Raw genomic sequence first — 19,859 nt, 5'->3', positions numbered from 1 at the left:
GATTTTTTTCTTCCACAATACTATTCTATTTAAGAAATTATCTGAAATGAAAAGGTGTGGTGATTTTCATCCAAATCACATCATATTTTCTGCATTACAGAGGTGGGATTGGCATGAGGCAAGCTTGCCATGCAATAAATTTTTGAGTGCCAAAATCTTGAAATTTGCTTTTAGTTTTAGTCTGTTCATTACTTCTGCCACATTTCTTTCCTGGAAATATGTGTACAGGCACTTCTACAAAAAAGAAAATCGTAGTCCTAGAAATGAACTTCCAGGTGACCCACAGGATTATTCAGGAGCCTAACATTGTCACCTATTGTCACTTTCTACACCCTTTGTGTCTGAAGTGTCTATGTAGAGCTAGCAGATGGGACAAAAGGCCTATAGGTGACCCATTCAATAAACCATTTTGTGGGGCATTTAAAATTACATTAAACAAATATGCTTAGGCATTTGCATTCCACCCCAAATCTGTGTTTTAGCTTTCTAAGAACATTTATGCAATAAAGGTAACGTTCAATTGGAGGAAATATTTAGCATCCTTAATTGTTAGGATGACAAAATATTAGCAACCCCTGGCAAAATTTAAAGATGGTCACAAAACTCAAAGCAAAATTAAGTATAATTTTTTTGTAAACTTTTTAAATACTTTAACGTATTTAAACTTATTTAAATGCGCCTGAACTGTTCTTTGGGCACAAATTCATGATTTTTCATTCCAAATCAGTGAGTGAAAATTTTAAGTTACTCCCTTTGTAAATCACAGCTCGACCACCATTTTTTTTCTCAGCGTAGTGGAACACTTCACTATCATGTGCTCAAGGGTACCTAAAAAGTGAATATCTAACCTCCATAGTGTGTTCATCATCTTGTATTTGTATATGATTTAGTATGGGCTTAAAAGACCTACAACCTTCTCGGTTTGTAGGAGTTATGCTGTCTTGGGACTCTAAATCAATCTACTTTTCAGCAGTCTCCAGTGCATTTTAGTGTTCAAGCTGAATATGTCTTTTGCAGAGCAGCACCGACAAACACATGAATTCATACTGTAGGATCAGATGTCATGGCAAAAATGTTGGTGTGCGAGCTCTGACAGTCTGTATGGCAAATTGAAAGAATCTTTATTTTTCCTAAAATAGAGGACATTCTGCTCTTATATTTGATTCCAGTACCTTAACCCTGTTACTACAGTAAAGTAGCATGTGACTAGCAAGTAAGGAAGAAAACCCAATGTGACTTTCCATCCCTAAAGCAATTTCTTAGTAAAATGAGGTACTTCAAACAGACCTCGCTGAAAAAAAGAAAGCTTGTTAAAAACAAGGTTATCCAAAGCTCTGCACTAGAACCACTCACCTCCATGGAACCTACCACAAAAATTAATATGTCAGAATTCAGAAGGTAAAGGAGAAATCATGTGATTTTACTACTTTTACATATGTATACACATATATGTATATACATATATATAAAAATCTGTATGCCAAATAAAACCATACTTGTTTCTTGCAGTCATATATGAAGCACAGATACCTCCTTATCAGATGACTATCATTTGAAAAACAATAGGAGGGAGATGTATATTCAGAAAGAGCAGCAGAACTCAAGGCTGACCTGTTCAAGAAAATTCTTCCTTTTCAGACATCTTTTGGGAAGCTATCTATTATTATTCCTGTATTTAAAAAGATGGAATACGGTGATGAAATGGGATACTGTTATTGACTAAACAGCTCCTCAGAGCCTCAAACCTCCTTTTTTTCCATCTTTCCATTTATTTTTCCAGCAGCCTTACAAAACATTGTACCATTGTCAGTATAAAACTTGTTCTACTTATATCTCATCACCAAAAAGATAACTCATAAAAGGTTTAACACTTACCTTTTAAAATGGCTATATCATACAGAACTAAACTGGCTATCTAATTTCTGCTGCCTCACAAAAGACCTCCCAGTCTGCCTTACTCTGTCCTGTTTCATGTGCTCAAGCTGGCCTATAATTTGTAAGGTGGAGGAGAAAGTGCCATCCAGAATATTTATGTGTACCAGCTGTTCAGGCCTTTTCAGAGGAGAACTCTCGCTTATACATGGCAATTACATTTTAAACAAAGATATTCTGCAGGCCACAGATTCCTGTAAATCTCCATTATAATTCATACAAACAAAACAGAGATGGAGGGTTATACAGATGGCTAGGTACGGCAGCGACCTTCTTCAGCATATAAATGGTTTCATACTATTTGAGAAGTCCAATTAGGAGCTGAAGCCTCAATTTAAGACACAGTTTTTCTCCACTATCACTTAAACTCTATTAAATATAAATACTTCATTCTCATTAGTGGCTGAAGGAAGGTTTTATTTTCCAATAAAACAACTCAGAAGTCATGAAATCTCAAAATTATGCAGTGTTCTTATCTCTAGCAGACATTGCAAAGCTTTTTTTTTTTTTTTTCCCCCAGAAAACAATCCTTCAAAGAACTCTGAGCTGTAAGCGGAGCAATGCATTTAATACTCTGGTATTCATCACACACGTGGTGCTCAGTTCTTGTTTACAGTATAATAAATGGTTCTCTGCAACCCAGTGTGGAAGTTCAGCTGTGACTCAGTTCCCCAATCCTCAATCAGTGCTGTTAGATGACTGATGACCTGACTAATTAAACAACTAACCGAAGTTTATAATTCTTGGACACATCCTGTCCCACCCAGAAGTCTATCCTGCCCCTCTCAATACAAGGAAGGTAAGCAGATAGTATTGGCAGAATATGCAGTACTGAAGTAGAGGAGTGTCTTTGTTCCTGGTCAGGCTCCTCCATTTGTTTTGCTGCAAAGTCTTGTTAAGATGGAGAGAGTGCAAAGGTGCAGATCTTTTCCCTCCCTCTGCTTCCAGCCACCAGTGCTTATTTAACAAGGAGCTGCCATCCTATTTTAGAAGAGCTCACTGCTGTGGATTGCAGGCTACCTACATTCCAAAAGGATGACTAGCAGGTGGAGAGATCTTGTTCCAGAGGGATGTACCTGGCTGGTACCTGGCCAGGCTGGGATTTCAGCTGGGATTTCGTTGCTGGCTAGTTATGGGCTGCTGCATGAGGAGCATGCTGTCTTTATGTTAATCCCTGCCATGCTGTGGGCTGTTTTGCTTCCTTTTCTTACAAACAAAATTCCTAGAAATTCTAAACCAAACTAGTTCAAGAGATGTGCATGTCGCAACACCGCATTTGCCCCACAAACAGGAGCTAAAGAGAAATCTATGAGTTTATGGACTTGTGGTGAGCTTCCTTCCCTTCCACGTATGAAGAATTTAACACTTGTGCATGCATATGTGTTTCTCCAGACTTCTGGAGGCACTGCAGGTGTAAGGCTGCCAGGTGTAATTACATGGCCCTGTCTATCTATCATGGTGGTGATGAACCATTTAGCAGTGGAATTATCAACAGAACTGGAACAGCTACCTTTGACCATGAGAGGTTTCAACTGTTCCTACCAAAAAGTGCATTTCCAATCTAATGTGAAAACTTGCATGTCTGTTAGTAGGTTGAAGACTGGCACATGATCCTTGAGAACCTTACTGAGTATGTCAGGGCTGGACAACCACATCAGAGCTGGGCAGGGCTGTGGCACATGAAGCGGGGGAGCTGGAAAACCACATGTGGGCTGAGCATCCCTGTTTTTGCAAAGCCTGCTATCCCCAACTGCTTGGAGAGTGATCCAAGCTAAACTACTTCAGATGCAGAAAGCTGTTCTCTTTGCTGGGGAAGACTTCCTAACACTCAAGCACACTGCAAACATGTAAAGTGTTTCCTGGCATCCCATCCACTTCTCCCTGACCCATGCCAGGCACCTCATAAGAGCTGTCAGAGGGGCAGTGTGCCACAAGCAGCTCTCTTCCTCTGTGCTTTTCTGCACAGCTTCTCTCCAAGAAGATGGACCAGGAGGGGATATTAGAATTAACACTTCCCTTCTTGTCAGTATGGCTCAGAAAAAGTAAATTATTTTTTTACTGAAGGCTTGTTCTTTCTCTGCTTCAGATATGATGGGCCCACTCCCAGAGGAACAGCAAGAAAGTATAATTTACATCCTGAGACGAAGAAGGCGGCTGAAATTGAACCAATTTAGATTATTTAGGGATTTATTCAGACCTCTCCTCACCAAATTTATAAGGTTTCTGCCTTTTTCTTACATAGCTACTGCAAAGTTCCCTCTTGCAGGGTAATGAGTTACATATCGAAGCTATTCAGAATGCCATGTCCTTCTGTAAGTATTTATAGTTGCAATTTACACAAACATGATGAAACACAAATCCATTGAGAATGCTACCATAACTCTGAGACACAAGAGTTTAGAACCTTAAAATACTGCGATGAAGATTTTTAAGCCTAATTTTTGATTTTAGGTATCTGGGCTTTTGTGTCCACACTTAGGCACATCACTTAAGAGCCCAGTTTTCAGAGGACGTGTTATGAGATTTTTTTTTTGTTTCAAAAAAATGGTCACAAAAGATTATTATTATCTGGATCAGAGAGCATGGGTAGGACTTCTTAAAGCCTGTCTATTGCATGAAATAAAGCATGGGGCTGAGCCCCACAGCTAACTGGTGAAGTGGTGAGAACACTTCATGAAATGGACTTCCCATCATCTCAAAGAGGAAATCTTTTCAAATCATGGGAAGCAATCTCCTAGATGCATTAAGGTTTAACATGTATGAGCTAGGAATCCATGTGATATGCCTAATACAGAATAGGGAAATGATTTTCTGCTCATGCTCTGTTTTGAGTTTCTTTGCTATCAACACAAAAATCTGAATGATGCTCCCTGGCAAAAAAAAAAAAAAAAAAAAAAGTCAAGACTAGCATATGAAGAAAATTATGGACAACAGATATGAGCATTTTACTGTATTTTAAGATTCCCTTGTTGAAATAATGTGTCAAAGTGTGTAAGGCATAATACAGGAAAATTGAGAAAAGAGCAATGATCTCATTTCTAATGATGTAGCAACTTCCTCATGTGCTTATCACACCTCCTAATGTCAACTACATATGACAATTATTCTCTTTCTCTCTTCTAGTCATATTTGTGTCAGCTTCAGATGACAGTGTTCCATCCTTAATGGTAAATCATAAATAGCTCTTTATTCTTCACTGCAAAAATTTAATCATTATTAACCACACTGGCATTCAAGTGAATGTAGTAAGTATTTTTCATAAGAATTCTACTGTAATTTTGCAATGCATCAAATTCACTTAGTCTAGAACTATGGTGACAGCTTTGAAAGCGTAGATATTAAAGGTTACTTCTATTGTCTTAGATGGTATACTGAGCCTTAAATGAAAAATAAGGACTTAATAGTATACAAGCAGAATTTGAAAATAAATGGATCTTCCTTCAGTTGTAGACAGAATCAAATTCCTTGTTATAATAAATCAAAAACTTTGCTTAGCAATAGGCAAGTTTGCTTCAAGAAGTGCTTGACAAGATAGTAAAATCACAAAAATAAGTTCATGAACTAGCTCAGAACAAAGTAGAAGCAAAGACAGAATGAGAGATTGTCTCATTTTGGTGGGCTTGGTATGGCACAGTTCTGTGGTTTAACATAGTATCAAGACTTGTTTAAGTCCTAATTGACATGGACACAAACATATTATAGGAATTGGAGTGTCTTCCAGCACCCTTTCTGTGGACTGGTGACACATCCCACCATCTGCTTGAAGATTGCCTATCTGCTGAAGGAAACAGTCGGGGGCTGGGAAAAGGGTGGGCAGGGGAGGGGGAAGCTGCCCAAATGGGGCTTATGGGGCAGTGAACTGGTGAAAGCACATAGATAGGGAAAGCCAGGACTAGGCTGCCTGCTGACAGCCACCGTTGGCAAGATTCACTGTACAAGCAAAATAAAATGTTAGTGTTGAATAACAACCAGCCTGACCTTCAGGATGTCATGGGCAGAAATTTGGAGGTTTAGTTCAAGCATATAGTTGGGGTAGTTGAAAATCCTGCTTTTTAATTCCAGAGTTCTTGGGAGTGGTGCTAGGGATGGGCTACAGGGAGTATCATTCATTACCAGTGATCTAATCTGTAGAAGAGGCAAAGCATCACCCAGTGCCAGTATGTCCTAACTTCAGAGGTTGGCATGAACAATACTTTGAGCTCCTCGATAAGTCAAACAGTATGAGTTTCTTCTGTGACAAACCAAAGGACACTGTGTTACTATGTAAGCAGAAACTTCAAATTATGGCAGCTTCTGCTCTCCGTGTTTGATTTTTCAAATGCTGCCAGACATGGTCCATAGAAAGTATGTGTGCCATGCCACAGAATTTCCATAGTAACTGCTTCCATCAACTACTCACGCAAAGCAATCGCCAATAACTATCACCAGTTTTAGGCTGTAGTTTGAGACATCATTGCTTCCATTACCTGTAGCTGTAATGTATCTACATCTCTTCTGTAAAAAAAAAAAAAAAAAAAAGCCAGCAGTTCTATCTTAGGCATCCCAATACTTTGTTCTTTAAAAATATATGTGTGGTCAATGAACTGGTCCAGCAGCCAGGAGAAAAGAATAGATGCATACCCTGCCCTGGCCCATTACCCTCTTATCCATTTCAACACTGCGTAATTTGTGGCGTTTGGTCCTTGCTCAGCTATTTATTTTATGGTAGCTCATTGCAATTCCTGTCATTGCTTCCTCCTTATTTTTCCATTTTACCTGATCTAGCTTGGCATGTTTGATAAGTATAAGCGGGCCCAACTCAGTCTTGGCATCTGCAAGCACAGCTCAACTGACATCAGTGTCAGGGCCACTAATAACAGGATGGACTTGGCACTATGGATGCACTGCACGTCTCAACATAAACCAACGACTGTTATCTCCTTTATTAGTTTCACACACAACCGCTGTCCCTAAGCCCAACTGTAAAATTGTGCTTAGTTCTTATAAAAGTGAAAACTTCCTGTAGTTTGTTCTACATGGCTCCACTATCAGCCTAGCTACAGATCTCTACTCCTTATGGTGGTGACTGCCTCCCTTGGGTCCCATCCTCTACAGTCTCACTACAGGGACTTGAGAAGGTGAGGCAGTTTGACCTGTGCTCTGCTATTTATCTGCATCACTCAGCAAAAAAGGACTCTGAATGTTTCTTCCTCCCATTCCCCAATTTCTTCCCTTCTTCCCCTATCTTAGGAATCAGCAGAAGTAGAAATCCTAGGTATTCCTGGGGCTTGTGGTGTAGGGGGGGATTTTGTTTTGGTTTGGATTTTTACGTAACATAGTACTTTCTCTGGTAGAAGTAAACCATTCTTCTAACTGAAAAGATTCCCAATATGATTTTCTATTCATTTTGAATTCACAAGAAAAAATGGAACAAAAAGGAGTTGCTGCCACCATCTAGAAGGAATAAACTTTTCAGACTCTGGGTGCAACTTCATGCATTTGAAATATAGACTTATTCAAGGCTTTCAGTGCTGGATGGTTTACAGGAAACATCTAGGTAACACTTCTCAGAAGTAACCAGGTATGTCTATTTGCTGTGTCTTGATTTGAGAAGAGATACCAAGGAAAAATGGTTGCAAGACTTCTTGCAGAATAGTGGATAAATCTCCCTTTATTTTAAGAATCTTTAACCACTGAATTTATCTGGGTCACCAAGCAAAAACTGGGAGGTTGCCAGGTGCAGGGGTTACGATTTTCTTTCTTCTGTAAACTCAACTAAGTAGCAACCTGAAGAATAAGTTCTATGGAATAACTAAATTGTGGTAATAAATGCCTAGCATCTCACATTGGCTTGTGACGTTAAAGCATGAAAGCAGGCACAGAAGGGTAGAAAACATGAAGAAAAATCTGCAGATTTTACAAGATGTGTGAACAGAGAAGGGAGAACAAGGAAATTGTGCAGACTTTTATCACAATTACTTATGACTCTCTCTATGGCATTTCTCTGTAGTCTTCCTCTACCTTGGCTGACTCTCCCTATAAAGCATTTTACGAGACATGTTAAGTATTTTATGTAAAAAATAAGTTGTATTGCATTGCACTGTAGGTCAAGGCAGGAAGGACACATTGCCAGAATAGCTGGTTAATCTCTTTCATCTTTCCCATGCTGTCATTAATGCTTATCTGTTCCCATAGGTATTGCAAAGTCATCTGTTTTCTCCAGTGGCATAGTACAATAATAAAATCTTTTGATTTGACATACTAGTTGTTTGTGATGCTGGTTTTATTCATGTTCATTTTGAGATGAGATTTGCGCTTTCTTGTCTGCAATGTTTTTATTGTGCTTTTTTTTTCCCCTGGGAATTAAGGAGTTTAACTTCACATTTCAGTCATCTCCTCATGTGAGAGTGGTTTGATGTTGATGCATGCGTGGTAGCTGCACTTGTTTTAGATCATACTGTTCTAAAGATCGTATGAATTAATTGGCTGAGTGTCTTTGTGGGGCTTTCATCACAGTAGTTACCTGATAGTTTGTCTCTTGCAATCAAAACCTGTGTAGGGTTTCCCTGCTCATTTTTTGCTGAAGTGGGAACCCACCACCCACTCCCAGGTCCTGCTTTGACGTCAGCAGTGAGGTTTCTTGATTCATAAGCAGTCCTTGACAAGCTCCGTCAACTTCCTGAGCAAGCACAGGGGAACTGTTGTTTGTGGCAGTAAAAGGTTTATCTAAAATGAATCAGGGAAAATGAAATAGCTAATGTCATTAGCAGCCACTCATTGTTAACATAACTTTCAAATGCCTCTCATTTCAGGATGTCTAAAATTTCTGTTTCAGGAGAAGGCTATGTCTTGCATTCTATTGCTTTTGAAAATTTTTCTAATATTTTTTATCATTAATAAATTTATATAAATGAATTACTATAAAGAAAGGAATCCTGCAACATTTTGTTTCCTTAGGACTTCTTTTTCTTGTCTTCTCTTATGGGTCTTTTGCAAGATGTTACGTTTTGCATTGGGGCATCAACGAATCAAGAAATATGACCTGCACCGTGTCTGTAATTGCTCAGGTTTTTTTGGTAGCTATTCCTCAGCAATTCAGGACTGTATGTGGTGCGCATGTTTGTTTATTGATACACATGTAACTGAAGAAGTTGAAATGAATCAGAGGGTGAGGAAGCAAACGCTGGGCAAAGTACTTCTGAGGAAGCTGTGAACAATCAGCTTCGTGGTGATGGGGGACACTAAAAACTGCTCTCCCAAGGTCTGTCACTGACAAGGAGACCAAAGATATAAAAAAACTTCCTCCTGAGTGTTTGAATAAAAAAATATACAGTAATCTTTTATTTCCCCATTTACTTTCTCAACCTGAAAGTAGAGACCAAGGCTTGGGGTGGCCCAGCCACCAGGAAGGTTATGTGAACTCTCCAGACTACTGAGAAATGTGTATATTTACAAACAATACAGGCAGTTTGCCTCTCCAGAGATGAACAGGAGATATGGAGATGTTGGTAAAGGAAGATGCCACTGGTGTGTGAGATTAATATACTGATAAATTCATGAGAAAGTAATTTGATCTTAAAATTCAAGTCTGAGCTTTAATAGCTCCAGTAATTCTTAGCAAACAGAACAAATTAAGGTAAATGAAAACTAACTTCATATTAAAGAACAAACATCTGTGAGAGGGAGTTTTTGCCTCTTTCTTGTTTGTTGACTTGCAAAAGGATTGAAGTTGAATATTTCAGCACGGTTTAGTAAAATCCATAATTTTAAAGTGCAAGAGAATTTATTTTCACTTCCTCAGGACTTTGAACTAAACAGTGATGTCAGCATGGATTTCACTGTAAGCAACCAGTGGATATTTTTCCAGTCTGTATAATGGCATCTAAATATCAATTTTTCAGAATATTGCAGAAGGTGATTTTACCTGAATGACTGAGAAGAACATTTCTGCATTGTTTTCATCTTTCCAAATGAACCTATCTGTGGCCTCTGTTTTTCCATTAGTGTCAGAGACACATAGCAGAATTGGTCATTGCTTCTATTTCTGATTACGTTTTTGGTTGTTGAGGTTTAATGTGTAATAAAAAAGCAGACATGGGACTGCTTTTTTCTTTATGCTGGAATGATTGCGAGAACTTATGTCAGAGCCCACTGCACATCAAGAGAGCATCAAAATGAGTTTTACTGCTTTGGTTAGGCTTTTACACTGTAGTTTTCTTTGAAGTGACTCAATGCATAAATGGAGGAGACATTGCCTGGGGTGTCAGGAAAATGAGAACTTATGGCATAACTTCTCCAAATGACACAGAAGTATGCAATGATCAAGTCTACCAGAACAGTGCTGGATTTGTTTAATACACAATATAATGGCCTATTTGTTCTATATAGACCAATATTTTCAGGTTGCCATGGGAGAGGGAGGGCAGGAACACCCCCCCTAAAAGTCAGCATGAACATTGGAGAAGATGCTCATGGCCTTGCAGAGTTTGTAAAAGCTGAGCTTGTGGTTGATAGTGACAGAAAACTGCAAGGCAAATGTCACTAGCTCATTTCCTTCCTTCCTTTCCTGCACCACTTTTTTGCCAGCGACTTAGATTCGTCTTTGCTCTGACTTTTTTCCCCCAAGAGTATGGTCTGATAGCCTCGGTGATATTTAAAACACACATGGCTCATCAACTCTTCATCCTTTGTAAGAAGATGGAAACAGGCCTCAGCTGCATTCTGCTGTTTCTGGTGGTTATGTTAAATTTGGGTGCTCTAATCACAGTTCTAAAGGACTACCAGAAACTCCTTCTGCAGCGGCCTTAGTGGTAGCTCTCAGGCTTGACAGTTTGGTCTTATTTTATGATCTTTTTTTATGAAAGTGACACATAGTGATTTAATAACCAATAATGTTAAACTACAAAGTAGTGAGCTTAGACTAAAGCCTGCAGTAATACTTTCATACATTCAAAACTCTTTTGGTCCTTTAATTCTTGTCTTAATTAATCTTATTCCAGTATACCTTGTGAGTAGCCCTTTTTTACTGGTTTTTAATGATGTCAACCCAAGAGTACTAGGTTGGGTCTCAGTCATGTTAACAAAAATGACTTACTACTATGTAATGTAATATATAAATTGTGTGACCTCTGCTGAGTTTTATCTTTGAGGTATTTTAGATTAAGTTTAAACTTATTTCTTTTTCACCTCCAGTGTAATTTTTGTTACTCTTTTTTATGTATCTTGCCATTTTAAGACAAGTGCTTCATGCAAATGAACAAGTAGTTTAACTACTCAGCATGGAGGACAGCTACATTTCAGGGAGCGACAGTTTTTCAAGCAAACAGCACTGTTGCTTTCAGGAGCCAGTGACCTTGGAGTTACTTGTTTCTCTCAAGAACAAACAGACTTGGGTCTATTGTTTATATCAGTAGTGATTTTGATTTTTTGTAATAAAACCTACTGGTCAAATTACAGATAATACTTTGTCCCATTTATGTGGGCCATTATTATTATTATGCGCAAAACCTGCATTTGTTAGCCTGCTTCCTTCATGCAGCTATGTCGGCTCTGGATGTGAAATTAAATCATGTAGTTGTCCACTACAGAGGGTACTCTGTACTTGAACACTTGAGAACTGTGCTCAAAATGTGGAAGAAAAAAAGGCATCATTGAGCCCCGGAGGCTGGAAGAATAATTGCAAAAGGCTAATAATTGACCCTTATGGAACAATGAGTAGACACTCATATAGATGGTCTGTATTTAAAGAAAAAAGACGTTTAAACTAACTGGAAATCCACCGAGTTGTCGTATGTTATGAATTCTCTCCTTGGCCAAAAACTCCTTGGATGCCATTATACCCACAGGTTCATGATGATGAATCATGGCAGGCAAAGGCTATTTAATCTTTGACTCCAGGACTGTGTTCAACCTTGAACAATTCCTTGACTGTCAGTTATATTTATAATTTGCTTTCTTAAATACTGATGTATTTGGTGCAATTAGGCAATAACAAATGCTTCCCATTAACTACTTAATTCTGTTCCTATTCCTGCTCATGCACATTTAAACGGCTGCCTGGTACTGAGCACTGAACAAAACCACCCTGAGATACATAGGGCAGAGCTACACTCAGGAATTATGCTCACATAGTCTTATATAGCATTTGGGTTTTCACTGAAATACCATCTCCAAGAAAGATTTCTTCACATCACAAAAGCATCTTGCGCCTTAACTTCCTTCTACTTGACTTACAGTCTCAACCCCGTAAACTTGGCAGGAGGGGCATTACAGGTAAGGCAGAGGTGCTGTAGAGGAGCTGTGTATTTAAAGCTTGCAAATACCTAGCGACAACTACTCCTTGGCTCCTGATGGTAGTGTTAACCTCTTCCTTTTGAAAGCATCAAGTTAAAAGAAGTTCTAAGCATTTACAATGAATCAAGAACTTTGTTGAAGGTGAAGAAAAAAGGCAAGTTAGGGGGTGGAGATAAAATTTTGGAGGGGCTTAAGTTTGTTTAAATCAGCTCACGTCAACTCTTTCTATACTTTTTATGCAGTTCCTCTTACCACTTTACCACTTCCTCTGAGTATGGTATATGTAAATGTAGTTTTATGATCAAATTCAGGTTCTTTTCTCCCTGACATCCTTCCTCTCTTCAGTTTGAATCCTGTGTTTCAGACTGAGGCTTCCTGAAGCCAGAAGTAGTCTTGCATGCAATCTTGTGTATATGTAAACCTGACAAGGATTGAATACTTACTACTTTGGATGGAAAACACACACCAAATCTATCGAGGACTTAATGCATTATGCAAGTCCTTTTACAGACCTCTAAGATGAGAATATGCTTCTATCTTTGGTAGCTTTGCCTGTCTTTTTTTATATATTCAGGTATTGCAGTGAAGTATTGTACTGTAAATAAGGCTGTTACAGTAGTGTAAACAGAGCTGTAGAAGTGCATCATTTGATGAGTCAGTTTGTTTCAAGCAACAGACCAGACACAAAGTTTTAGAGCACATTGCAAAATTACAGCAGGTCAAGAAAAAACTGCAAAGTAAGAAAATTAGATCAGAGGGTTGTATTTGCTACTGTTCAATAGGAACTTTTTTTAGGGCTGACACCTGTCCCTTCTGCAAATCCCTGGATGTCCTCCTTTTCTCTAGCTCACAGAAGGTGCCTTGGATGCACTGCAGTCTTTGCAGCCCATTTGATTTATTCCTGCCTTGAATTGTGATTTTCATGTGTTAATACTTTGCTCCACTTCTTCTTTGTACTGCAGCATGTGGCCATTATTACTCCCCTCCCCCAGTCCTATTTCCCTCGTTATATATCTGTTTCATTTTCTTAGTTAAGTTGGATGTGAACTTGGGGTCAGGAACAGGCAAGTCGTGTGAAGCAGCTGAGGTATAACTGCATTTTCCAGTTTTTTCCCACTGCATTGTGTGGGGGTTTGGGAGTACAGTCTCCCATAGTGAGCAAAAAACCCCAAAGTTCACAGTTCAGCTGTCAGTTATAAAATAGGTTCATGAATTAATGTCCTTAAGGAAGCCTGGGTTGGGAAGATACCTGATGTGATCTCTCTTAAATGTGTACTTGTCAAGGTACAAAGCCTCCTTTTGGAAAGGATATTGATTACAATCTGTCCATAAAATCTCTTTTCTGGAGGGCTAGCGGCTCTATAATGCATCCATCCTTGCACATTACTGGAACCAATGCTCATTGGTTTTTAGTCAGTTTTATACAGTCTTCAGAAATACACTGTCATGCCCTTCATATATGGCGTAAGGCTGATCATCGTTCTTGGTCGAAGATGTGACAAACACAACCAGACAAACCAAACAATGGACCTGACGTATTAATGAAGTACTGCACATGGCTGTCCAATATTAGCTCCATGAATGCATCTCAATATTAAGACTTTTTTTGGGCTAGCATGCTATTATACTGCCATTGTACCTTTAATAAATAATGGGTCACTTTATCGTTGAGCTTTGAAGAGCAAAACTTATTTGGAATGCAAGAACAGTAATTAATGGCTTGTAATAAAGTAACAGAGCATTTACCTAAATGACAGAATTACTGTTGACAACCTGAACAGCAATGACATTTAAGTTTTCCTGAGACATTTCTCATTCGAATAGCGTCACCAGTTCTGAGGGTCCCTTTTGTAAGTCTTCCTCGCGTGTATCTCTACAGCGATTATGCCTCATTGTCAATATAGCCAGTCATTTCTTCTCCACAAGAGTTTTGATTGAGTTCTTTCAGTTTTCTCACACACCTATCTGCGTGTAAACCTGTGCAAGTGATTGATATGGATTCATGCTTTTATTCTGACCTACCAATTTATTCTTTTTTCTGGAGCAACTACAAAAGTTTTGTCTGTAGAGTGTGCAAACCTAGTTAAACCTGGAATTTAATAGCTGTAGGCTGAGTATGGGTTTAATACATTGTTGTAATGCATTTTGAAAGGCAATACATCTCTAGGACATTCTAAGGTAGAGTGTCAGTCAGGTATCCCCACAGCTGAAATTCACAAGACCTTGGCCAGAGTAAATTCTTTGCTAAAGCAGAAATGGGAGGAGCAGCCTTCTGAAAACAAAATACTGTACCATAAATTTCTTTGACAACGTTGCACAATTTAGCAAGGCTTCATGGCGTCTCTCCAGCATGGAGGGCATTGCTGAAGAATGAGCGATACAAGTCACACAAGGAGGCAAAAGAACTTGAGGACAAAAGTGAGTCTTTGTTCAGGGAGGTCACCTGGGGGGGAATATAGTACATGATGTACCGTGTGATACATCAGTCATGCAAGCTATTTCTGGAAGGTTTTACTTACTGGAGAGCTGTTGTTCATTTAGGGAGGAATTCCTCCCTGGGCAGAGTGCTTGGAAGAGGCCAGAGTACCTCTGAGTCTCACTGAACCCGTATTCTGGCACGTAAGGCACACAGCCTTGTACAATTCCCCTGCACATGAATGAATTTTACCTTTGCTGAATTGCTAGTTTAACTTTTATCAGATCTAAACACACGTAAGGGATTTATAAACACATTAGACTTTGCTTTGGTTTGTGCAAAGCAAATCACTGAGGCCTTCAACCCAAACTCTGCCTGTGCCAGAAGTGAGTGATTTTGTCTTATCAGGTAATTCTGCAGAGCTGACATTTCTCTGATTCTGCTGGGCGCTACACGGTACGTCTGGGGGAGTTCCCCATTTGACTAGTCCCACCATGTGTTGGTGCAAGGCTCAAAGTAGTTGTGCACAGCCAGCAGGTATATAAAAAATGCTGCTGATTTACAAGCTGTGACGTTTTGCTGGCCATGTAATGGGATGCAGCTGCACACAAAACTGTAAGGGCCCAAGTGAAGGAGGGATATGCCTGTGTGCTCTAGCATGCTTTATCAAACATGGCTGACAACCAGGCAAGGGTATGGCAGAAGAGGTTGAACTGGGGTGTTGCAGCTCACTGACAGCCCATGATAGCTACCTGAGGCTGAGGCGAAGATCTGCTGTTATTCTGCAGCTGGGTTAAAATCATGGCCTTTCACTTTCTTCTGCTGCAAATGAGCCTTCAGGTGCTCTGCAGATGTGCAGGATTTTAAATTCATCCTGATAGGCAGGAAACACCCTCTACATAGGAGTGATTTCCATTTTGCAGGGTGAGTGACAGAACAGACCTGGTCCATGAATTCCCTCACCCAATAGCTGCTGCTCTTAGTTTTATTGCTGCTTAGTCTTGAGCCACAGTTCAGGTGTACCACTTGACTTGGCCTGGTCAAATTAGTTGTTATGACTGGAATATTGATTTAGCTATAGCCATGAATACTGTAAGAGAAATGCTATTTATGCTTTACCAGCCTTAGCCTGTACAACTAGTTTGTAACATCCCTTCAAGTGCAATTTGTATATTTCCGTTAGTATCTATATCCTCTAGCTTAAATTCACAAAGCCTTATACTTACTGCTTAGCCAGCACTGAAATCTTGATGTGAGGGTTGAGACAGCACACATACACACCAATACACAGACATTTCTATTTTCAGGGTCTCTCAAAAGGTAAAGAAATGAATGCACTGTTGTATAGAAATCTACCATCTCTCCCCAGATCGGGCATCTAAGCAAATGTGTGTTGCTTTGCAACCAGAGCTCCCCTTTCTTCTCTTCTCCTTTGGGTATGATGAGAGGATTACCATGGCTCATTGTTTAGAGGATGAAAACTAATGCTGGGTGTGACTGTGTGATTTGGATTTTTAAAGCTGCCTTTGTTTTAGAGGGCTCAAGTGAAGTTATGATCATTTACATTAGTGGCAAATCTGGATTTTCTGCTTCAACTCCATTGCCTCTCTTCATGTTACACAGGTTGTACTCTGTTCCTTTGCATCAACTTTAAATGATGCATCAACATATGAAAGTAACTTACCATGTATTAGAAAGCTCTGCCTTCAGCAGGGCTTGAACTGAATTTCTGATGCACTGATGGAAATATACAGGATCTGGCACAAATAATGTACCAAATTAATTTGCTAATGTACCTAGTTCCCTGAAATCTTCATTGGAAGATACTAATTCTCTAATTCATCAGACGCATCATGCAGTTCATCAGACCCATTGTCTTAATAAGGGCTTCCGACAAGCTGAGCCTGGAGGTGCTGAGGTAGGAAGTGATCAGCTAGGACCCTGTGCCCTGCACCCCTCCAGTCAGTTATGGTCGTAATGGAGATTTTCCAGCCCTTTTTAATTTTAATTCCTTCAGCCCAGTGTTTACCAAGCATTAAGTCTTAACACTCTGGCCTGCGCCTGCAAGGGCTGGCATTTTCATACAGGCTGTAATTTTAACATTGGTTAGGGCAGGATTACCAGAACAGCTGCAGTCAGCCTTGTTTGGCTAAACCTTATTCTCTCCTGTTGCAAATGAATGCAGGACTCAAGGCTGTTGAATCTGAGCCAGTAGGGCCAGCCTGCCTTGATGGACAGCTTCTGCAGAGGTGGGCTTCTGACTGTGTTCACCTGGGCGACTACTGGGCAACTGTTAAGGAGGAAACAAGCAATAAATAGGTTTAGCATAATTTCTGGCCAAAGTCTGTAAGGCCCATTTTTTTATATGGTTGCATACAACTCAGGCAAATTCAGAGCCTTCCAAGAAAGCAAGATGTGATCAACCTGCCCCCAGGTGAGCACTTTTCTTCTAATCTTGTCTCTCCTATTGTCACTATCAGGAACAAGTCCTTCTTCAATGATCCCTAGACGTTTAGATGTCACATCTCCTCTCCAACTTTCTACTCCCAGAAGCCTTTTGGAGAATTAATACCAGCAACAATTTAAAGTCATGGGGCGTGTTCACCTCCTCTTGGCAGGATTATTCACGCTGCAGTTACTGCTGAAAGAAAATGTGGAAAGAACCTGATCGTCACTCATTAGACCTTGTGGCTAGTTTAACTGATTGTGCTTGGCATGTTGTACCATACAAGAGCAACAGCTGAGCATGGTGAGAAAGCCTAGAGATGTGACTCAGCTGAACAGCCTCCTGGGCCAGTCCAAAGCTTTTAGTCAAAGATACTCAAAGCCTCTCATTTAATTAGGGACATAGTGGCTGGGAAAGCATCTGAGCAGGCTACAGGAGGAATGAGAGACTTCACACTGACGTCATTCTCCCTGTGCAAAGACACATATTTCTACCCCGAGCGTCCCACTGCAGCTCATGTACAATAGCTGAGAAGGACCTCAAGCCCCAGAGGCTGCAGGTACCCAAAACCTGTACTTTTTGGAGTGAGCTTGCATACTACTCTACCTATTCATAGCCTTTGGTTCCATTTTGGAAATGTCTCTCCCTTCCTTATTTTGGATAAATGATTAAACAATCACTGTATAAAAGAACTTCGGAAACCTAGAAAAAAATCTGCTCAGGGCCAGAAGCTTTCCTTAACTGTCTACCTAAACTATTTCATCGCTTTGGACTCATGGAGAGAAGAGGACATGAGCACAGGGAAGGCCTTTTTGGGACTTTGTAGTTCAGCGCTACCTGTCAATCAGCTGGCAACCAAGATGCTACCTTCAGCCAAACAGTGCATCTCATCTGGTTCTAGAGAAATTACGTCAGTGAGACATCAGTGCTGTCTCAATGTAAGCAAGTGGGTGAAAAGGGATCCTCATATGCAGCAGATGCTATGAAGAGACTCATGCATCGGCATATTAAAAGTATGAGTAGCACGACATCCTGTTCATATCTTAGATCCCAGTTTCAAGGATACCAAGTGTGTTTCCAGCCTCCTTGCCAGGAGGAGACAAGAGGCAGAAAACCTCTGATTAATGAGGTGACTCAGCACGCAGCGGATGGACTTGTCCCACACACTAATCAGCATGAACAAGGACAGCAGCCGCTGTGGCCCAAGGACAGTAAATGCAGAAAAGCATCTAAAACATGCCCTAGGACATGTCAGAGGACCTTGGGCCAGGGTGCTCTAGGAACATGAGCTCACCTAAGCACACCATCGCTTTCCTGGAGATAGAATCTTTTGTCAATTATTGTGAAATGTCAATGCAACTTTACCTTCAATGTGTATTTGGACCACATGCTGCCGGGGTATTTGTACCAAGGTAACCCTCTGATCCACTTGGAGGTTAAAAGGCTGGCATTTATAAAAATGGACAAAATCCCATGGACTGCCCATGAACTCTCCCCTGCATGAGAATGTGACCATGGACAATGAGCCCAAGGTAGCACCAGAACGGCTTCAAGCTCAGATGTTTGGTTCTGACTCTCATTGCACATAGTACACGAAAAACACCTGGTCCCTTTTCATTTCACAATGACCAATCTGAAATTTTCTATTGCAAGGAGGGGAGTGTTTTTCAAACTCTCTAACTACTTCTTCAATCTTTTTTCATAACTGGTCATCATTATTTTTTTAACAGACCATTTACCATAGCACTGGAGGTTTGTGTTTTTGAGACAAAACCAAGAATGTCCACAGAGATTGATAGGAGCTGACCTGTTTATTGACTTTGATTTTATTGTCTGCTGGTTGGTCCCAATCAAAAGCAAAAAAGAGAGCAAGGATCAATTGGAGAAACAGAGTGTTGGTTAGGAAGAACTATTTTTTTCTGTCACCTTTGAGAGTTTGTGACAGTCAGCAAAAATAAATTGAACAGTAAAAATATTGAGAGACGTCTTCATTTTCTTTTTATATTTCACTAATTTGAATGTTGTGACAAATTATGTTAATCAATATAACTAAGAATCGATTGTTTTGAAATTCATCTGTCTCCATGTTAATTCCTATCTGATTTTTTAAAATAAATTTCTACTTAGAATTCAGTTAATAAGAAATAAATGAAGCCCCATGAGCACTTTTGTCTCATGGTGGATGTACAATTTCAATTTAAGCTAAGGTAATTTCACATAAATTTCAGAAACATAAATTTCCATAAGAGAAATTGATAAGGTTGATAGGTAAGTATTTCACTTCATGCAGGACCATTCAGGCTATCAGTAGGCTGCAGGATTTTCATTGTCCTTTTTGACTCCTGCCTTATATCTTTCAAGCATGTTCACATTATTTGTTGTCAGTACATGTATTCCATTTTCCTTTTTATTATTTTTATTGAACTGGGACATTATTTCAATGTTTCTTTATCAGCTTAATTATTAGTAAACATCTTGTCTGACTGGTTTCTATGACATATGTAATGGTTCACAAGATGTGGTAATTAATAAAAAAAGAAGCTAAGAATATTTTTTTTAAAAATCAGGTTTAGAATTATAATTTGATCACATCCTGTTTTGTTTTTCCCATCCCTGTGGCTAAAGTATTACTTAAAGTCCTGCCCCTTCCCTGCCACCAGGAGAATAGATTACTACATAGCTTTTGGTATTTTCTTCATTCTGTCTTTTGAAGGAGAGGAGGGACTTCCTAGCAGACCTTTTATTATATTCCAAGTCAAGCCTTGCTCTCTAGATTGCTTGTGCTATATGTAT

Source organism: Phalacrocorax aristotelis, chromosome 4 (genome assembly GCF_949628215.1).
Source record: "Phalacrocorax aristotelis chromosome 4, bGulAri2.1, whole genome shotgun sequence".
Classification (NCBI taxonomy): Eukaryota; Metazoa; Chordata; class Aves; order Suliformes; family Phalacrocoracidae; genus Phalacrocorax; species Phalacrocorax aristotelis.
Note: the sequence above shows the minus strand (reverse complement) of the source record.